The following is a 7,104-nucleotide window of genomic DNA, read 5'->3' on the forward strand; positions in this document are numbered from 1 at the left end:
TTCTCTCTCTCCCTCCCTTGACGCCTCGTTTTTTTTTTCTTTCGTCGTTTTTGTATCTCGCTCTCCTTCGTGCCGACCATCACCATCATCTTGCCAGTGTACGTCCCTTATCAGGTCCTGTCTCTGACCTCGCTATCACACGCGCTCTGGTCTCCCCTCTCTCCATCTCTGTCGTTGCTGCTTTCGTCCCCCCATTCACACATCACATCCTTAGCGTCGGCGCGACGGCTCGAGTCTTCACAACTTCTTCCGGCCCTTCGACCTACACATCTACGCCCCCTCTCTTTCCGCGCGGGCCTACGCAAACCCCTGATCACCACTCGACTCTAAACTTCCCTTCCTCGCCCTTCCCTCTCCTTTTTTGTTTTGATTATATTTTCTTTTTTTTCTGTTGCTGTTCCACCCTTTCCGGTTTCTTGTCGTCCCCGTGCTTCATCTCCATATTGAGCTCTCTCACTTCTTTTCCTTTGTCTTTCGATACTTTCTCTTGTTTCTACACCCTCCCGCCTGTCTGTCGGCCTATCTGTCTCTCTGTTGGCGATACTGTCTGCCGATCATCACTGCCCCCCTCCCCTCCCCTCCCCTCCTCGTCCCCACCCCTCGTACTGCGTCCCTCTCTGGGCTCGCACAGCCACTTCTTAACAGGAGCAGCAACAGCAACTCAAGCGACGTATAACACGTAGGTCGCGTCTTTTTTTTTAAAAAGCTCCTCTCCATTTATTGTTTTTTTTTCTCTCGCTCACTTTCGCTTTCCCCACTCTGCGTCCACAAACACCCTCCCCCCACCTCAGCGTCCCTCCCCGTGCCCTCCGCCGGACAGCATCACCGCCTCCATCGCCAGTGACCGTGTTTTTGATCATTTTGTGAACGAGAACGACGAAGACGGCCAGTAGCAACGGCACCCACACGAACGCAGACACGGAGCCGCTTCTCTCCCTCTCGGTTTCAGTTGTGTTGCCGGTCTCTGTCCGTCTGTTGAGACTGTCTTTCAGCCCTCTTCCCCTACGCACCTTCACCCCCTCCTCCTTCACTTCAGTGAGAACTCTTGAACTTTCCCTTGACCTCCGCCGCGTTCCTTCTTTCCCTCACGATCCGCTCCAACTTCCCCTACCCCCTCCTCGTATTTTTGTTGCTTCCCGACTACGAGGATAGGACCACGACGACCGTCATACATACCTCAAGCGGGTATTCGTTTTTTTTTAGGGTGCGCCTCACTCTTATTTCGTTCTCCCTTTCTCTTTCCCTTTTTTTTTCCTAGCCCTCGCGCTAGCAGCCCATCTTCACCATCCTCTCCGTTTTCTGCACAGCCGCCACCGGCGATCACTAGCTTACCGCATTAACAAAAAAAAAAACAAAAGGAAATAATAGCAGTAGCCGACGAAAAAGAAGAGCGGCAGAATACTGGTCGTGGCTGTGTGTATGCCTGTGTCTGTGTATGTTAGGCTGACCGTTGTAAGCTGTTTGTCCCACTCCTTCTTTCTCCCCGTCTGACTTTCTTTTTCGCGCTTCGGCTGCAACCTTTCTCACACCAGCGGCACCATCAGCGCACGGTTGCGTGTGTTTTCTTGTGTTTTGTGTGTGTCGCTTGATTGCGTGCGCTTGTGTGTTTCTCCTTTTTATCGTTGCGTTCCTCTTTTTTTTTGCGCCTCTTGGCTTCGTGCCTGCGTGTCTGTGTGTTGCGTGCGTGTGCGCGTGTCTGTGGAGAGCTTCGCCATCATCGCCTTTGACGCACCGGTTTTGTTCACCTGCACTCGCGCCCTCACGCTCGTGGTTGCCTGTTCGGACCCGAGCAAGCCCCACAATACCGATCACAAAAAAAGGTCGTTGTGTTCAAGGTGTCGAAGAGACTGTGGTGCAGACAAGCACCCATACGCAAAAGCACAAGTACGCGGAACAGCGAGGAGGGAAGGCCCACACGGCTGCTGATACTGCAAGTGTGGGGGAGGTTAGCATACAACGCCGACACACACACACACACACACACACACACGCACGCACATAAGTCGAGAAAAGTCGAAGCTTTCGAAAAGGAGAGGTTGACAATTTTGTTATCTTTTTTTTTATTTTGGCTTTGCTTCAGGCAAGCATATCCTCACACCTACCCCCTCTCCCACGGCCGCTCTTCGCGTTTCACGCCTCCTTTACCCAAGTAAGCGCACACAGAGACGACAAGAGAGGTTCCTCTGCGAGATTGCCACTTGTGCACCCCTCCCCCTTCCCCTTCCTTGTCGACCTGCGCACCAAGCAGCGCTCTCAGCTCTTCCTCTGTCTCCCTCCCTTTCTCTCTCTCCCCGTCTATCCATCCCCTTTTATACCGCTTCGCTGCTGCTTTTTTTTTCGTGCATCGCTTAAGTTTTCTTTTCTGTTTATTCTGTATCCTGAGTGCCCCAGTATATTTGCCGCGTTGTTCGTGGTAGAATGACACGGTGAAAAAAAAAACAAAAATAACAAAGAAAAAGTAAAACAACCCCGAGTACCTGTGTTGCTTGGATTAAGCAAGAAAGTAATCATCTGCTTCATTTTTCTTCCCTTCGCCGTGTCTGTGCGTTTGCGCGTCTGCGTGTGCGTCTTCGCGCTCTCTTCTTATTTTCCCAGTACAGCTTTCGTTTTTTTTTTTGGTGGTGTTTTTGCTTCGCACTTGCTCTCGTTGTCTCGCTTGGCTATTTATCCCTCCTCCTTCCATCACTGCACTCCCCCCTTCTTGTCGTTCTTCGAGTGTTTGCGTGTGGCACAGCTCCTGCGGTTCGCACTACCCCCCGGAACCTCTTCTGCCGTTTCTCTACTTTCTGTCTCTTTTCTTCTTCCCTCCCCCTTTTTTACCACAGTTTGTGCTGCTCTGGGGTGCACTGTTCCGCGTGTGTGCGTGTGTCTCGGTGGTGGCGCATCGCGCCAGAACCACTCGATTCTCTCGTGTTGGATTGCATGTATGTTTGGATTCGCTCTTTGCCTTTACTTGCCTTGACACTTTCTCGGTGTGTCGTTCTCTCTCCCCCTTCCTTTTTTCTGTTGTTGGTTGTTGTTTTCTTGTTGCTCTTGTTCCTCGTCTTCGCGGTCGACGTCTTTCATCGCGGCTTTGTGGTCGCTACTCTCTCTTTTGTGTTTCCGCCCCTCCTTTCTCTGTGTTTGTGCGTGCGTGTGTGTGTTGTGTGTGTGCTCTTTCTCACCTTCCGTTTGGTCGCTTTCTAACAAAAAAATTGATTTTCCTCTCGTGTGGTTTGCCCTGTTTATCACACCTCAAGTCTTCGCTTTCGCCACCTCTCTAGTAGTTGTTTTCTTCTTGACTTTATTGTCGATTTATCTGCGCTTGCTTCTTAGCACTCTGTCTCTCCGTATTTCTTGCCCTTCTCGCTGTCTCGCCTTCTCAATCTCTCTCTCTCTCTCTCGCGCACGTGCGCGCTCTCTTCTTTTTTTTTGCGTTTACACATTTTGCCTTTCTCTATCCGCTTCTTCTTTTTTGGTGTTTGTCGCCTCCCTCCGTGTGTGTGTGTGTTTGTGCGCTCTACTTCTACTTGGTTGTTTGCTCTTCCTTCTTCACTCTTCTCCTCCCTGCTTCGCTCTTTTTCATTGCCTGTTTTCCTGGCGTGTGCGTGTGTCGGTGTGTGCTCGCGCGTTGTATAGCCTCCGCCCTTTGTCTCCTGCGAGTTTACGTGCGCTCATCGGTGTTGTTGTTTCTTGCGCTTATACTTGCTTGCGCGTGCATGCGTGCGTGCGTGCGTGCGCGTGTGTGTGTGTGTGTTTGCGTGTGTACGTTGGAGTGATCTATCACCCTTCTTTGTCGTCTTCTGGTAAGCCTCAGCTGTTTCCTTTCGTCGTCTTTTTCGCCTTTTCTTCTGGTTGTGCGCCTTTCCTTTTCTGTTCTCAGCCCCCCCCCCTCTCTCTATATATATCACCCCACTCTTGATTGTACCTCATCTTGCTCCCTCTTTTTCGCCTGCACGACTTGCTGCTCTTGTTGTGCACTTCTGGTGTTTCTGTTGGTCATCTCTTGCTTGTTTCTTTTTGATGTTTTTTCCCCTGCTGCCCTCTCGTGCGTTGCATTCTCTGTGGCTCTCCTCCCTTGCGCGGTTGTTGTTGGTGGGTTTGTACTCTTTCCCGTTAGCGGCCGCTTTCTGTTTCGTCTGCAGCCTTTGCTCTGGCGGCTTTTTCTTCTTCTTTGCATCCGCGAGCCGGCCAGCGCAAGACACGCCCAAGGGAAAGGAGCACCGAAGCGCAGCCAGCACCGTCATCAATAAAAGTGCAGCAAAGAAAAGAAAAGAGGTGAACACAAGCACGAGCGAAAATAATTCGCTTCTGGCACACTGACCCTCCGCCCTCCCTCCGGTAGGCAATCCTCATTATCTGGCATTAATCTCACTTCCTCCCACACCTTCCACCACCGAAGACGCAACAGAGGGGCGTGACGGAAGAAAAGAAGAAACGCACACACACGCACATACACTCGAGAAAGAGAGGTATAATAATTACGGGATCCGAGCTGAGAAGGCGCACCTCCGTTCGGTCCTTCCTTTTCCCCTCAACACACCGCAAGCACTGTGAAAACCAGCGAGAAGACAAGAGACACAGGAAGTAAGGCAAAGAAGTAGAAGAACGAAGCAAAGAAGCGAGTGCTGAATCCACAAACTATCAACCCTCGATTCAATAACTCACGAGCGTCCACTTGATCACGCCCCTGTCGGCGCACTTGTCTGTACCTGCGCGCGTGTTCGCTGGCTCTTTTTTTTTTCCTATTTCTTTCTTTTTGTTGTTGTTGCCTTCGCCATTGGGGAGTGGGCGGGCGCATTAGCGGAGTCTTTTCTTTTTGTTTGGCCGTCTTTCCCCGTTGCCTTTCTAGCACGACATCAAAATTCTTCTCCGCTGTACCTCAAGTACACACGCACTCACACACACACACACGCACCACTACCACCTTGCTAGGACGGCAAAATCGCGCTCTTCCGCGTACACGCGTAACGTCCAGCTTCTTCCCTCTTAGTCTCTCCTTTCCCCAGGCAAAAAGAAAAGAAAACGAGATTTAGCGTTGTAGGCATCAGCAAACAGCAGAAGTAGTAAGAACAGGACCGGCACGGGTTACGCGGCAGAGCCAAAAGGAATACGAAGAAAAAAAGGAAAAGGGTCCGGGCAAGCGCCTCTACTTCCTGTCTCTCCGGCCGCGTCCGCAATTTAGCCCCTCTCTTTCTTTTTCGCTCCTTTTCTCTTTCCGCCATTGTCTGCCCGTCGCCCCCCCCCCCCGCCTCCTGCGTGATTGTGAGCGGGCACTGAAGCAGATCGACACGGAAAAGCAAGCAAGGGCAGAGCAGGCGAGCGTTCTTGACGTATCTGTGAGCGAAGGACCAGCCGCAAAGGATAGCACAAAGTTTGTACGCGCAAAAGGGAGGCAGTCACGGAAGGGGAGAGTGGCTGGCTCTTGACAGTTTGTCGATACAGCGAGGGGTCGGAAGAAACGCGTCACTGCGAGTGTGCTTGTGTGTGCCTGTACATCTGTCGCTCGACTCTCGTCCATCACCCGACTCGCATTCCCGCTCGGAAGCCTAGCGTGCCTTTTTTATTTATCTTCTGCGTGAGTGTGTAGGGTGGTGTGTGCGTGTGTGTGTCGGCGCTTACGTACTGCTTCAGTGTGCTGTGTGGAGGGTGTCAGGGGGTTTCCGCGTCCACCTTTCTAGTTGTGCTGGCGTCTCTCTGTCTTCTCGTGCTCTCCTTTAGCCTGCTCTGCCTTGCTTGGTTTACCGATTTGCGGATTGCTTCCCTATCCTTCTGTGCCCCGTCATCATCATTTTTTTAGTAATTGAGAGATACGAGCTCGCTATTTCTCTCTCTAGTTCTGTGTTTCTCGGACGTGTTGTCGTTGTTTCCCCTTCTGTTGCCGAGTTCGTATCGCTTCCTCATCGACGCACTTTATTGTATCCTCTACAAGCGCACTTCATCTCCCACTACGCACTCACCAAAGCAGGTCTGTCTGTATTCGCGCCCGTTTTTCTGTGCGTGTGTGTGTGTGTGTGCCTGTTTCCGAGTGTGTTTCTCTAGTGCGTGCGCGCTTCCTTTGCTGCTTTTTCTCCGTGGCTCTCTTTGTGTACTTGATTGATCTACACCCACACCTTCCCCTTCCGTGTTCCTCACGCCCTTTCGTTTTTGGTTTTTGTTTCCTCTCTCCTCCTTTGCCTCCTCTTTTTTTTTCGTCCGTTTCCGTAACCGATCTTAGTTTTCTAGAGCTTGAGCTCTTGGCTTGTTTTTCTCTTCCTCTCTCGTTTCTTTTTGCCGTCTCCGCTGCGTGTTTTTTTTTTGTGTGTGTGCCTGTGTCTGTGCCTGTGCCTGTGTGTGTGTGTGTGTACTTTCGTGCACGTGTGTGTCATTCCGAGTCCCTTTTTTTTTCGTGTGTGTTTCTCTGTTTTTTTTTTTCTCCTGCTTGCTGTCTGTTTTGCGCTGTCGTTGGGTCAGCTCGCTGTTCTCACTATTTAGGTTTCGAAGCCAAACAAATCGAGACGAAGGAAGATTTTTATCGCCTTCACCCCCCCCTCCACCTCCTCTTCCTCTCTCTTCGTTTTCTTGTCGCTTTCCCCTCCTTCCCTTTTTTTTTGCCTTTGCTCTTCTCCTTAAGTGCCTCTCTTTCTATCTCCCTCTTATGCTCGTGCGTCTCTGCGCCGGATACCTTATCGTCTCTTATCTTTCTCTCTTTCAGTATCTGATTTTGTGTGTGTGTGTGTGTGCGTGCATTGGCGCCACGTGAACTCAACAACGAGCAACGCAGTCCCTCTTTCGAGCCCCACTTTCTCCCCGCCGCTTTCTCCTTTCTCCTCCCTCGTCGCCTGACGGGCCCGCAGGACTAATCGGTGGAGGAGGTGATCTTCGAGAGGTATACGTGTGCAACGAGAGGCAAAAAAGAACGAAAACAGCAAAGGTAGTGCCTGTGTGTGTGTGTGTTAGTATTTGGTTGTTTCTCCTCTCTCGTGCAGTCTCTTTTTTTTTTTTCGTCTTTTCTGCTTGCTTCATTGTCTCTTTCTGTGTTCTGTGTGCGTGTGTCTCCCTCATACTTACAGAAATAAGCAACACAGAGGGAGAGTGTAAACGTGTGCAGGAGGCTCAACAGCAACGAGCAACAAAAACGCGAAA

Source organism: Leishmania donovani, chromosome 33 (genome assembly GCF_000227135.1).
Source record: "Leishmania donovani BPK282A1 complete genome, chromosome 33".
Taxonomy (NCBI): Eukaryota; Euglenozoa; class Kinetoplastea; order Trypanosomatida; family Trypanosomatidae; genus Leishmania; species Leishmania donovani.